Below are 13,853 nucleotides of genomic sequence, written 5' to 3' on the forward strand. Positions count from 1 at the left end.
CAGTCACACGAGAAGGGAGATGTGCCTAAAATCATATTGTATAGTTGCATATTGGAGAAATCTTTAGAAATCGATAGTGATATACAAGAACAACGGTCCTTCACACAAAAGACATCAGTATTACCCATGATCCTTCTGCCAGTGTTTGGTGTCATTTCTCCATTTTTCCATAATTGGTAAACGTTCCATGAAGTTACACATATTCATCTATTTGTTCTAGTTATTCACTAGTGATGTATAATTTGGAATTATTCACACCACTTTTTCTGCACACACTCCTAGCTATCTGGTTTTTCACATTGCATTCTTCACATCTAAAAGTACACATTCATATCCCCAACCTACATTTTATTGTGTTGATGTATTTGTTTCACCATGAATAACATTAAACAACCCAGATACCCAGAGGATATCACAAGTCCTTGTCTTTTGTATCTATTTCATGTTTACCCATTCACCTCCAGGGGACTGTCTACAACTATGCAAACTTAATTTCTTAAAGAATGCAAATAGAAATCACTAACCATAGAAGTAAAATAGAAAAGAAAAAAATGAAATATTAATAGACAATGTAGTTTTAGAAAATAATAACAGTGATAAGTTGTATCTTATTTTTCTATAATACAAAATTACCAGTAATATCAAAATACGTGTATGAAACCTAGACAACATAATCATTGGCTGATCTTTTTCATTGATATAAAGCCAATTCAAAAGTTGAGAGTTAGATACACAAGTATTCCAGAAATATATAATAATTTGGCAGCTATCTAGACATAGAGTATATCCAAAGCTGCTCATAAAGGAATACTACGGTATGTTTCGGGGATGCAATGTAATTAAACATTAAAATCTAAAAACGTTTAATTTTTTTCCCAAGAACCTAGTTCACTATAATAATGTCCAACAAAAAAGGAAGCTCCGGTGGACATAACAAAGTCATGGTCACTAAAGTGCCTTTGAGAAAGAAAGCATGATAACTATGGAGATTCTCAATCCAGGACGTGTGTCTCAATGGTGCTTTTCAGAATGGCAACTGTACTTACTTTTTTCCTTGAAAAGATGACTGCAAAGAATATAAATCCTCCTATTCACCATTCAGTCAGAACTGAAGAAGCTTTTTTGAATGAGAAACAAAATGTTTTCAAGGGGGAAAAAAGTCTCAACTGTCTTTTTAAAAGCACCTTTGGGACATAGCATGATAACCAATCTTTTCTAATAGATATATTGTAGAGTTCAATAAATCTGAGGAAATTTTTTAAAAAATGTTTTCAAATCAAAGGAAAGATATTTGGTTTTCCTTAATATTTGGGATGAATTATTTTATAATGCAAAATAATTTTGCAATATGAATGGAGAATTGGATTCCAGTTCCCCGGTCATATTTCTTGCACATTACCCGAATTTATTTTTGTCAAATGTTGTCTTGTTCATTTTTGATTGTTGGTTTAGCTTATACAATTTTTTCCCCAAATCTTTTAAAAACTACCAAAATTTCAGAAACTGCTAAAGCCCTTGTACCAAATAATGACTACAATAAATAGTTAAATGTACATAATTTAGATAAATGATATTCCTCTTGTAATGTTTCAGAAATCTGAAAGGCATTTGCTTACTTTTGAGTATTTGTATTTTTTTTTCACATTTTACTACACAGGAGTTGTCTAAAGCAAAAGGAAGTGTATAAAAACTGTACATAGGTGAAACTGCTCTAAATAAAAAAGATTCCTAGGGCCCAGTTAGTTTTATACACAGATCAAATCTAAGTAAAAACTGGGATGATTACTGTTTACGAAGCCATCTGTTTTTATAAATTTGGATGCAAATTAAAATGACTGCAGCCTTCCCAAAGCTTATGTGATGTCTCCCAGAGCTATGACCCAAGAGGCTGAAGGAGGATAGTCAGACCTAATTAACACCATTATTTTGTTTCGTATTTCTTTAAAAAAGCGGAAGTATTGGCACTCTTGCTCTTCGTTAATTTTCTCCTTGTTCAACCTTTCCTTTGTTTTGGACAATGTGGCAAGCTAAAGATCATTGGAAAGCTCAAACTCATGAAAAGACTTCCAAAATAAGAGTGAATTAATGGCAGTGAGATACAAATGTAAATAAATAAATAAATATAAATTCTGTGAGATGTCTTTAATGACGAATAACTAGCTATGGTCTTATAATTACATTTTCCACCAGTATAGCTTGTTATTTGTTGCCATCAGTATCCTTAATACAGGGGTTCCCAACCCCTAGTCCATGGACCAGTACCGGTCCACACAAACAAGGAAAGCCCCATCCACAGGATGCAGTCAGGACACAAAACCATGCCCCCTCCAGTCCACAGAAAAGCCTTTCCACGTAACCTGTCCCTGGTGCCCAAAAGTTTGGGGACCTCTGCCTTAATAGAATCCTAAGGCCTAAAAGCCTGGGCTTCAAAACTCTGAACAGACAGCAGGTGGCAATATGTTTCCTATCAAATCCATTGTCTGGATTTTTTCCAAGTGACATATGGTAGCCCTGTAGAATACACCCGAATGCCAGTTGTTGAAGCTTACTATATAAAATCTGGCTTGGGAAGAACAATAGCAAGCGAAAGAAGGCTAAATTAAGTGGGGAGCAAAATGCAGTTCTTGGCCCTGAACTTGATTTGGCTCAGCTGTAATACAGAACCGATGAGTGACCCGTGGCTCACAGGGCCACTGGTGGCCTCCCGGCAACTTTCTGGCAACCTTTAGAGAACCAAGATTGTGCTTCTGAAATTCAGTGTCCCCCCCTCAAAAAAACCCCAATTTTTGTACAGATTTTAGGGGGTTGGTTAGTTTAGAAAAAAAGGAAAAGATGGAATATTAAATACTTTTAAGAGGCACATTAGTCTGAAAGAGAGAAAATTCAAGTCATTAAAGGAACCAAATAATTTCAGAGAGTGGAGAAGGCAGAACTGAGGCATGAGTAAAGTTCTTGCTATGGGCATATTGTTCCTCATGGCCAGAGCTACCAAAATACGCCCAGTCCATAAAAATTATCAACAGAAGGCAGCCCTGCAGCCAGAAGGAGTACACATCAATTCTTTTTCCCTAGATCATTTATCAGGCCAAGGCAATAAAGAGTTAAAGCTCAAAAAAAAAACCAATATAGTCTTTCCCAGACATTTTTTGACTCAAAATGGGTATCTCCAAATTAACTTATCAGCAGCTGATAACCTTTGGTCTCACCTCCCCCTTTAAAACAGCCTGCCATTCAGTTGCTGGGAATAAACTACTCCCATAAAACTATAAAACCGCATGCCATCCAGTTGCTGGGAAATAAACTCTTCCAATAAAAGGATCTGTTTCTGGGGAGAGATTGGGGGCAAGCCTGTTATTCTCAGGAAAGGAGGCAGGAGATGTCAACTGCTTAGTAACTCTGTCATGAATTCCCTTTAGGGCGAACTCTGTCTCTGGCCACACCACCTACGTGAACATTCTTACTGCTTGACTAAAAGATTTTTTTTTTTTTTTGCTAAAAAAGAAAGCCAAGGACATATATGGCTATTAAAGCTCAACAGAAGGGGGAAAAAATTCATTTCACAACAATATAATTGGTTTACTCAATGCTCAGGATGCTGACTGCAAATATCTACCAGGGGACGGACAAGGAAATACACCCTTCTGGATTCCACTGGACTCCAATTCCCACCTGTCCTAATCTAAGAGTGCTGAAATCCAATGTGATGACCAAGAGATAAACTCTCTTTGCTGCCTCTAGTGGTTATCTGGGGTTTTGCAATTGAGATAGTGTAACCCTACTTAGTCAATGTGCCCAATGTGCAGCATCATAAAAGTTTCAATCTAAAAAGTTTTTTTGGGGGGGAGGGGGAATTGTCCTAAAAGACCACAAAGGTTTTTGAAGTAGGGGATGATTATTTTAGGGAACTCTGCATGCTGGCAGAGATCCTTGATATAACAAAATCTGCAAAGCTCAGGTAGCATCTTGCTAAATAGATTTCAATACCTCCAAAGTCCAAGGTAGAGACAAAAGTGTGAAGCCAGCTGGACTAAAGATTAATGACTATAGATCCTGCCAGACAACAGAGAGAGAGTCATCAGGATGATAACCTTGCATTCAGATAAATCAGTAACTCAGTTACCATGGAAAATACATAAACAAAAGCTCTTTGTTTCTGCCCCATCATCAAATAGAAGCCTGAGATATTCATCAGAGTCATTGAACCCAAAGAGAGAGAAGGTATGTGTAGATTGAGAAATGGAGTGACATCAGACAGGTTTTTTTATCTGTAGTTTCTGTTTAATTCTCCAAACTGTAGGCATACAAATTTAACAGCACACCAAAACAGAGCCAGCTAGACAGCAACCTACTTATGCCACTGGCAAATGAACCCATCTTGCAACTTTCTCTGCTCAATCACCTCTCAGAAATCCAATATTTCAGCTCTCAACATTGACAAGGATAAAGAATTCCTAATAAATTCCTCCTGATTCCAAGAGATTTTTTGGAATCTACTTGAGGCATAACCCCACAATCTCCAGGCCCAGTTTTTATTCAGTAATCAGATTACTCTAATGAATGCAGATCTCATATTTGGTTCAGAATTTACTTAGAGAAACCCTTTATTTGAATGGTGGATCTGAAACTAGCATAGGAAATCACCATTGTAGAACTTATTTCGTCATATGGATAGCCCTGACTGAAGATCAGCAAAGTAAACTGGTACCAGGTTAGGAAGAGTTGTCCCGATTGCTTGCATTAAACTCTTTTTAAAGAATGTACACATGCGAAGAGAGCAATTTCTCTAGAAAAAAAAATGGCTTTCAGACATGCAGAGGGCCAAAGATAGGAGAAACAAAGCTCTCTGTGGAGATACAAATCAAGTTAATCATCCCAAGGGACGTTTTTTTTCCTCCCAGTTTTTCTCCTTGACTTTAGGGAACTAACTGGCCAGCGTATAGTACACTGAATGCCATATGGAGATTAGAATGACTCGTCATGATCAGATAACCTTCATATGTCTGACACACCCAGCTGTGTCCAGCACAGCCAAAATTTATTTAATCCCAGTTGGCAATTCTAGGGGGGAACAAAAAAAACAGGACAGGCTCTTTATGGGAATCCCATTAGCTTCAAAGGCATTTATTATACTGGTTTGTACATTAAAATAAACTAGGCTTTTGCTCAGATATTTTTGATGTATACATAATACTTAATCATAGACCTCATTACCACAGCTTCCTTATTCCGACAAGGAGACAGTCCATTTATATTGCTGAGGGTTTGTCCTCACAATGGAACCTCGGTCTTGCTACCAGCTCACTGCTGAAACATGCCAAAGCTGGATCAAGGCCACAGTGCAGGAAAATGGTGGTTTACTTAGGGAAAAAATACCTACAGCAAGTGTCTAAACAGTAAGCAACTAATATCTTGGTATCAACATTAAATAATAAAATACGCTTATAACTAGTGTAAAACTTAGGAATTTTACCTAATTTTGAAATCAACTTTATAATAGCTGCAAAAAAACAATAGCATTGAAAGATTCATTGTACTATAATGAATATACTATATTATAAAAATCTGTGAGGAATTTACACCATCCCACAGAGAAATCATTTTCTAGATCAGGGGGTAGGCAACCTTGGCTCTTTTATGAATTCCTGAGTCATCCACGCTGAGGGAAAAAGGAGAGATTTCCAAGCTGAGCCATGCTGACTCAGGAATTCTGGGAGTTGAAGTCCATGAGTCATAAAAGAGCCAAGTTTGCCTACCCTGTTCTAGATCTTTTCCATTTTGCAACAAATAAATCAAGTCCAGCACTTCTTGAAGTGACAAATTATTGTGCTAATTATTGAAGATCTATCTGATTCAACAATTGAATGGCATAATTTTAATCATCCTTATCTTCTAATTTGTACAAAGACTCCTTCCCCCTCCATTCAATCAAGTGCCATTCTCAGAAACTATCTAGAATCTAGATAAGTCCCTGAAATTTACTTATCAGGGTTTTTCAGTAGTGATTTGCCTTTGCCTCCTTCCCAGGGATGAGAGAAAGTAGCTGATCTAAGGTCACCCAGCTGGCTTTGTACTTAAGGCAAGACTAGAACTCACAGTCTCCCAGTTTCTAGCCTGGTGCTTTCATCACTACATCCAACTGACTGAGGAAGTGCCAAATGGAAATCCAGTTTTTAATGTCCACTTGGTAGGTGGAAAAAAGAACTCTTGTTTTTATACAGATCTGGAAAAATCAGGGAACAGCTTTAACCTATAGGAATTTGTATTTCAACTGTTGAATGATCTCTGCTTGTCCATCCATTTAGATAGTTCTATACAACTGGAAAGGTACAGGTTAACAGCAAGAGAAATTTTACTTGTAACATACATATCTAATGTTTAGTTGTAACATACATAACTAATTCCTGCTGGCTCAGCAATTCTGGGAGTTGAAGTCCACGAGTCATAAAAGAGCCAAGGTTGCCTACCCCTGCGTCTAGGTTGTCATATTTGCATCCAAGTCTCTGCATTCTTTAAAAAAGTTAAACAATTTCTGCACTGAGATAAATTGGTACATTTATATGACATCTATTGCTTGATTTGAAAAGCAGCCAGTCTCAAATTCTGATAAACATGTGTAGCAAGGTGCACATCTTGTACTAAGACTTAATGGTGGTTTATTAGGTTTGGGCTCATGGCCAGGCACTATGCAAGAAGCAATAAGTTAAGAAGAAACTTTCTCTGAAGGAGAAGCAAATCCTATTAATAAAGCCAAGCAATTTCTAGCTGGAACCTGTACCTTGTTTGCCATACACTCAAGTGCAACATACTTTGAATCTCTTCCCCAATTGTTTTCACAAAACCAGAAGCAAACAAAGTACACCTGTTTCTCTTGAACTTCCAGGCCTTCCAACACCATCTCTGGTAAGGTTAGGTCTACCGGCAGAGCAAGATGGTTGCCTCAAGGGACAGTTGCTAAGAGGCAGCACAGAGACTAGCCTGCTGCCTTAGAAACATTACAGAAAGCTTCAACTGCCCTATCCTGTTGATTTTTGCACATGGAAAGAGTAGCAGGGTCTCCTGGTTCGGACAGCAAAATGTCCTTCAGTGCTCCTTAAGCCTTTTACTCTCAGAACCCCTTCTCTTTTTTAAAAATTACGGAGGACCGTAATTTTGTATGGGCTCTCTATGTATTGACATTTACCGTATTAAAATGATAGTTGATGCATTTCATAGAATATTTATCGAGTGAATCATGTAAAAATAAATCCATTACCTATTCACATAAACAGTTTTCAATGAAAAAAAACATTTTTGACAAATAAAAATAATTATGAGAAGAGTGACATGGTTTTAAATGTTTGAAAATGTATTCAATATGTGGAAATAATTTTGATTATAATAATTCTGAATAGCTAAGGGGGGGTCTTCAGACCCCATTCTAAGAAACACTTGTCCAGATTATGTTTGTTATTGTGCTTGCTCGGGGTGCTTTGTCCCTTCAACCCTTTGCAAATGATTTTTCTGTGTTTGGGGCATAACCCCTTCTGGAACAGGAGTACTGCAGAGAAGAAGCTAAAGCTCAACTGAGACCCTTTACTATTACGATACTTTACTATTACCAGGCTGTGGCCTGGTTCCATGAGCTGGTCTGAACAGGCAAAGGAAGACAGGGACAATTGGAAAGGAGGACACACTAAGTTAATTTTCTTGGATTTATGACAAAAAAAGGCAAAAATTGAAAAAAATAATAATGAAGCCTACATGTATATGATGTTATTTTTTCCAGCATCAGAAAGACCATTTTTTTTAATCACAATATTTTTCCAACCAATCTTTATTTTCAAGAACATATGCTAGCAATAATATGGGAGCGATAACAATGTGCTTTATAAAGTTCATCATAGAAATGTATAAGGAATCCTGTGATCTACAGATTATAGACATCATAGTTTTGAAAAGGCTGGATGGAAGCGGACTGCTAGAATCAGGACATAAGTTAAATAGCGCAAATCTGGGCTGTTAAGGGAAAGAAAGAAAAAAGCAATTTACAAGGTGACAATACACAAATGTTTGAATAACTATTGTTGTGAAAACAGCCTCAAAACTTTGGATAATATTTGATTTTAAGGCTATGCCTGCTGGACACAGAAGACATTAAGACAAAAAGGAGCCATGCCCTTATTTTGTCAACCTTTGGTAACCTTGCTCAGGACTCCAGCCCTTTTCTTAAACACAAAGGAGTAAACTATCACTTCATTTATATAATGGAATGCTCTCAAGAGATTATGTGGAGAGCAACAGAGATAAATCTCTCTCAGAAACGGCATTTTATAGAGAATGAATAACAAATGCAATGAAATAATTATAATGATGATAACTGTGCCAGAATCAGAATGAGAGAGCTACTGCCATCAAAGCTGAACTGTGCCCTCTTGGTGGTGGCTCCATCTGCGTCACAGGGCACTGACAGGCAACATCAGCACCTGGAGACTAAACCTACTTCTTTTTTTAAGTTCCTCCTGACAGGGGTCTTCAAACTTGGCCCTTTTATGATTTGTGGACTTCAACTCCCAGAATTCCTCAGCCATCATGCCTGGCTAAGGAATTCTGGGAGTTGGCCCACAAGTCATAAAAGGGCCAAGTTTGAAGATCCCTGTGCTATGAGGTTCATCACTTACAGCATCAAAGATGCAGTGGGAAATGGAAGACGGCAACTGGACACAGTTACTCAGCGCCACTTAAGCTGTTTGTCAAATGGAGGCCTTTTTAATGGAAAGCCAAGGCAGGAGTCAATTGTGGGCCCCATCGTATGCTAGATCCCGGGCAGCTAACTCCAGTTGCCAAGTGATGGTGCCAGTCTTCAGTGTTCAAATGTAAACTGTGAATGAAGTAGAGTTAGGGAACTGCCTAGATTCAAAGAAGAAAAGGATGATTAGAGCACATGTGGACAGCCACACTGTCCTTGTTACATGTCCTTAAAGCAGTGGTTCTCAACCTTTTTAATGCCGTGACCCCCCAACCGGTCGTAAGTCGAGGATTACTCCACTGGTCGTAAGTCGAGGACTACTCAACTGGTGCAGCACCATTTGCAGAATGGGACTTTTGGCAGGCTCAGCAGGGCAGAGACAGCCTGGACAATTCCTATTGGCTTTTGAAAGCCAATAGAATTAGACTCTATTCAAGAGAGTCTATTCTATTGGCTTTCAAAAGCCAATAGAATAAAAGGGAGTAGCAGAGCTAAGGAAAAGGGGAAAAAAAATGGCGGACTGCATTGTTTGGCAACCCCCGTGAAGTGGTCGTTTGACCCCAAATGGGGTCCCGACCCACAGGTTGAGAACTACTGCCTTAAAGAAACTGAATCTTTTCCTGTATTTGCAGGGAGTTAGAGTAGAAGACCTCCAAGATCCCTTCCAGCTCTATTCTGAATTTAGATAATTTAGTTAATTTGCATGGTTGGTCTCATGGGATCCCAATAAATGTTTGATTTAAAGAGGAGACTTGCAGTAGGCTTTAATTATCTCTTGCCCTTCAAATCCAGATCTCTATGCAGCTCTGATATGAAGTAATTTTATATATTATGGTTATTTAATCAACATCTAGGAAGGACTGTGGTATTTGAAGGAAGCCACAGAAGGTGAAAGGCTAACTTAATTCCATGTGGTTGCCTGCCAAAACAATGCAAGGCATGATATGCAGCCTGGTGCTGCCCTCTAGTGTCTTTGGAAATATGTCTCATATTTGTCTCAGTAGTCTAGGTCAGTGATGGCGAACCTTTTAGAGACGGAGTGCCCAAACTGCAACCCAAAACCCACTTATGCCATAGGTTCGCCACCACTGGTCTAGGTCTTAAGCACACTACATTAGTAGAAGCACAGTTGTAGGAAAGCACTTTCCTAACAATTTAATTTCCGTCCCTTATATTGAACTATTGTTCTAGACCAGGGGTAGGCAACCTTGGCTCTTTTATGACTCATAGACTTCAACTTCCAGAATTACTGAGCCAGGCTATTTTGAGTCATGAAAGAGCCAAGGTTGCCTACCTCTGGTCTAGAATAGTAGTTCAATATAAGGGAGGGAAACTAAATTGTGGTCATCTGGATTAGTATCTTTAATAGCCTTATCATGCATCAGTCTGAATAGTCAGCATTCAGTATAATCTACAGAGCTTTTTTTCTCATAGAATGCCCAGAATGGAGTTCTGGCACCTTTTTTGGATGGAACCTTGTAGGGTAGGCAAGGCGGGTTGTATGATGTGTGTGAGTTCCGGCACCTTTTTTTTTTTTTTTTTAGAAAAAAAGCATTGATAATCTACACTGGTAAACATCATCACATCTTGTCATAATTTCCACAATTAAATTCTGCACTGCATGAAGATGAACTTAAAAAAGAAAATACCTCTCTTGAATCTCCATTGCTCAGCTAAATAGAGGGTTCTGCCTGGTTAGCATTTAACTAGGAGATCACTAGGGAATATTAGGCTACACTGGAAAGTTCTAAAAAAAGACAAAGCATTTCCATCTAGTTGCCAAGAAAATTGTCAAGATAATTGTCATCAAAAATCAAATTCAGGTAGAACAAGTCTTTACGTTTAGCTGCCTTTTCTTTGCCTTGTTCTAAATTAAAAAACCAGTTTTCTTTCTTTATTCCAGCTGCCTTTGCCAACTCTACAATATCCTTTCTGAAATTCTATTCAGTAACCAGAGTGATAGAAAGTATTGTAACAATATTATAATTTGTGTAATAAAATCATGGTGTCAGTTTTGTGAATGGCAGGCTGAAGTAGCAAAATGTGTGTCACATCTTTGGAATGCAGCTCCACTCCTTAGACACTGCTGTGCAAAGTCACAATACAAACATGAAAAAAAAAGGGGTGTCATGAGGTCACAACCCATGTTTTGCCCGTTGGGCATCATCACGGCTGGATGCAAATGCCTATATTTGTAGCTGTTGCATATCTAATCGAAATGTTCTAAGTTCTCTATCATGATAGATAATGATCTGTTCTAGGATATCTATTTCTCCCCCCACCCTTTCAAATATACTGCTGTCCGAGGTGAGTCTGGCCCACTCCTTCTGGGCTTCAGGAGGAACTCTAAGACCTATCTCTGACAGTTGCATGGGACCTTTCAGGCTGGAAGTGGTTGGTGCAGTGACTGAGGGCACCTCCTCTGCCTCGCGTGATTTTTACTCTTTTCCTCTATTTAATTCTTGTCATTTTAATTGCTTCCATATTTATAATTGTATTTTACATTTCTATTTTATTGCACCGTAACCAACCCAGAGTCACTCTGGATGGCAAGATGGCAGCATATAAAATAAATAATTAAATAGGATTGATACAAGATGTCCATCCTGATGGATGCAATATGTTCTAAGATTTCTTTCCCGATTAGTCAATGAACATTCAAATCTCCATAGGCACATACTGTACAGTATGTAACATTAGGAATTATGTGATCCTAATACATGCTGACTTTCGTTTATAGTCCATTTGAAGGCAAACAGGCGTATACAGAGAGAGCTTGCTGCCATTTTAAAAAACAACTTTTCTGGATAAGAGCCCACTTCATCAGAGCCACAAAAATGCCTTATCAGCTAGTATGAGAATAATAAGAGGGGAAAAAACAACAACAATAGCACTGAGACAGTCAGGGATGAAATGGAAAAAATATAACTATTAATGCTTGTAATTCACTCACTTTTTTTTTAATCCTTCTCCTTAAATACATGAAAGTGTATCCACCACATAGAAGCATTACATGATTGGGATGAACTACATATATCCGGCTATAAAGTGACAAAAGCTTATGCCATAATGTATATATTAAATTCCACAAGATTCTTTCTAATTTCACAGTAATAATTGGGATAGGGAGGAGTCTATAGGACAGTGGTTCTCAACCTTTTTAATGCCACGACCCCCAACCGGTCATAAGTCGAGGACTACTCAACCGGTCGTAAGTCGAGGACTACTCAACTGGTGCAGCACCGTTTGCAGAATGGGACTTTTGGCGGGCTCAGCAGGGCAGAGACAGCCTGGACAATTCCTATTGGCTTTTGAAAGCCAATAGAATTAGACTCTATTCAAGAGAGTCTATTCTATTGGCTTTCAAAAGCCAATAGAATAAAAGGGAGTAGCACAGCTAAGGAAAAGGGGGAAAAAATGGTGGACTGCGTTGTTTGGCGACCCCCGTGAAATGGTCATTCGACCCCAAATGGGGTCCCGACCCACAGAACCGCTGCTATAGGATAATCAGTCCAGGCAATAAATATATTGCTCAAAAGTAAGATATGACAAGTGGGAGGATGCTGTTCAAAATATATAATGGCTGGCACTTGAAATAATTGATAAAATTGGCATTCGTGCTGTTACCACTTCTCACAATTGTTTGGTGGGATTTTAATACTATTTTTCAACATAGGCTGATAACTAATATTGATTTTGTAGACCTCTGAGGATTTTTTTTGGGGGGGGGACTGCCAGAGATCCTATGACCATACTTTAAGAAACACTGTTTTAAATAATCATACATTTCTAGTATTTGTTAAGATACAGAACTTTTTTTTCAGGGGTTATCTGCTGTTCCAATCAGACAGACTCTGAATGACAAATGCTGTATTTTATATGCAGGATCATTCTTTCAAAAAACAAATTTCTTCCACTTTAAATAACTGTTTTCCCAAGCTGAAGTTGAATGAAATTTTGTTTACAAATAAAAATTTGAAATGGAAATAGAAGCCAGTTTAGCTCATCACAACTCAGTCACTAGGTATATCTTTTTATCTTTCAAGCAGATGATTGGAGTTTAGCTTTTTAATCAAGATACATTTATCTGTTTACTTATTTTAGTCAGTTAATATGGCCCATCTTGTAACAGTGACTCTTACAATATCCACATATTACAGTAAAGGCTCTCTGAAGCAACTTAAGGCTAGGGCATTGTAAAATATTATTAAATAATGAAAGCTAGTATGTAAAAATATTAAATAATGAAAACTAATTTATATGGAGATATATCAGTTGTGGTGTTTATGACAATCACATGGCTGTTAGGTGAATCCAGCTCCCGCTCACTTGTTGGAAGCTTTTTGGGAAGGTGACAAATGGTGATCATCACATGACCCAGGGACAGTGCAACTGTCACAAATATATATGCCAGTTGCCAAGCACCTGAATTTTGATCACACGATCATAGGGACGCTGCAACGGTTGTGTGAAAAATAATCATAAGTCACTTTTTTTGTGCCATTGTAACTATAAATCAAGGCCTACTTGTAAAATAAAACATTGTATTCTGATGCATTCTATCTTGGATGTTGTTGTCCCCTGGTAGCCAGCATGCTGGACAAAAACGAGAAAGCAATGCAAATAAATATTCCTCATGGGTAAAACTCTGTCCAGTCCAATATTGCTGGGAGGAAGGTATGGGTTTAGGAGCAAAATACCTGGAATGGAAACCGAAAGACAATTTATTTTAATTGCAGGTGCGTGTAACCTAAGTTCAAAATCTCCGATGCCTATCCAACATTTTCATTTCCTAATTCTAAAGTTTCCAAAGTCTCTGATTTTCAGATATGGAAGCTGCAATATTAATTTATCTGAAGCACCAGGCTGCAGTAAATTCAGTAACAACGTCACCGCCAGAGAGCAAAGATTTTTTTAAAAGGAAATTTTCCTATCCAGGCCCACCGACGTTTGTTCCCTCGCGCTTGGTCTCCATCACCGCTTTGGGGTGGTGAACCGCAAAGCCAATTCGCCCCTTTGGTTTCTCGCCTATTCCCTCCCCAATATTTTTTTTTTGTCTCCGCCCTTCTAAGGTGGTGCCGCCTTCGCTATAATCACGTGACGGGCGCATCCGGGCCTTTTGCCTTCT

The sequence above is a fragment of the Crotalus tigris genome, unplaced genomic scaffold, assembly GCF_016545835.1.
Source record: "Crotalus tigris isolate CLP2741 ecotype Arizona unplaced genomic scaffold, ASM1654583v1 scf7180000017937.1871474, whole genome shotgun sequence".
In the NCBI taxonomy this organism is placed as follows: Eukaryota; Metazoa; Chordata; class Lepidosauria; order Squamata; family Viperidae; genus Crotalus; species Crotalus tigris.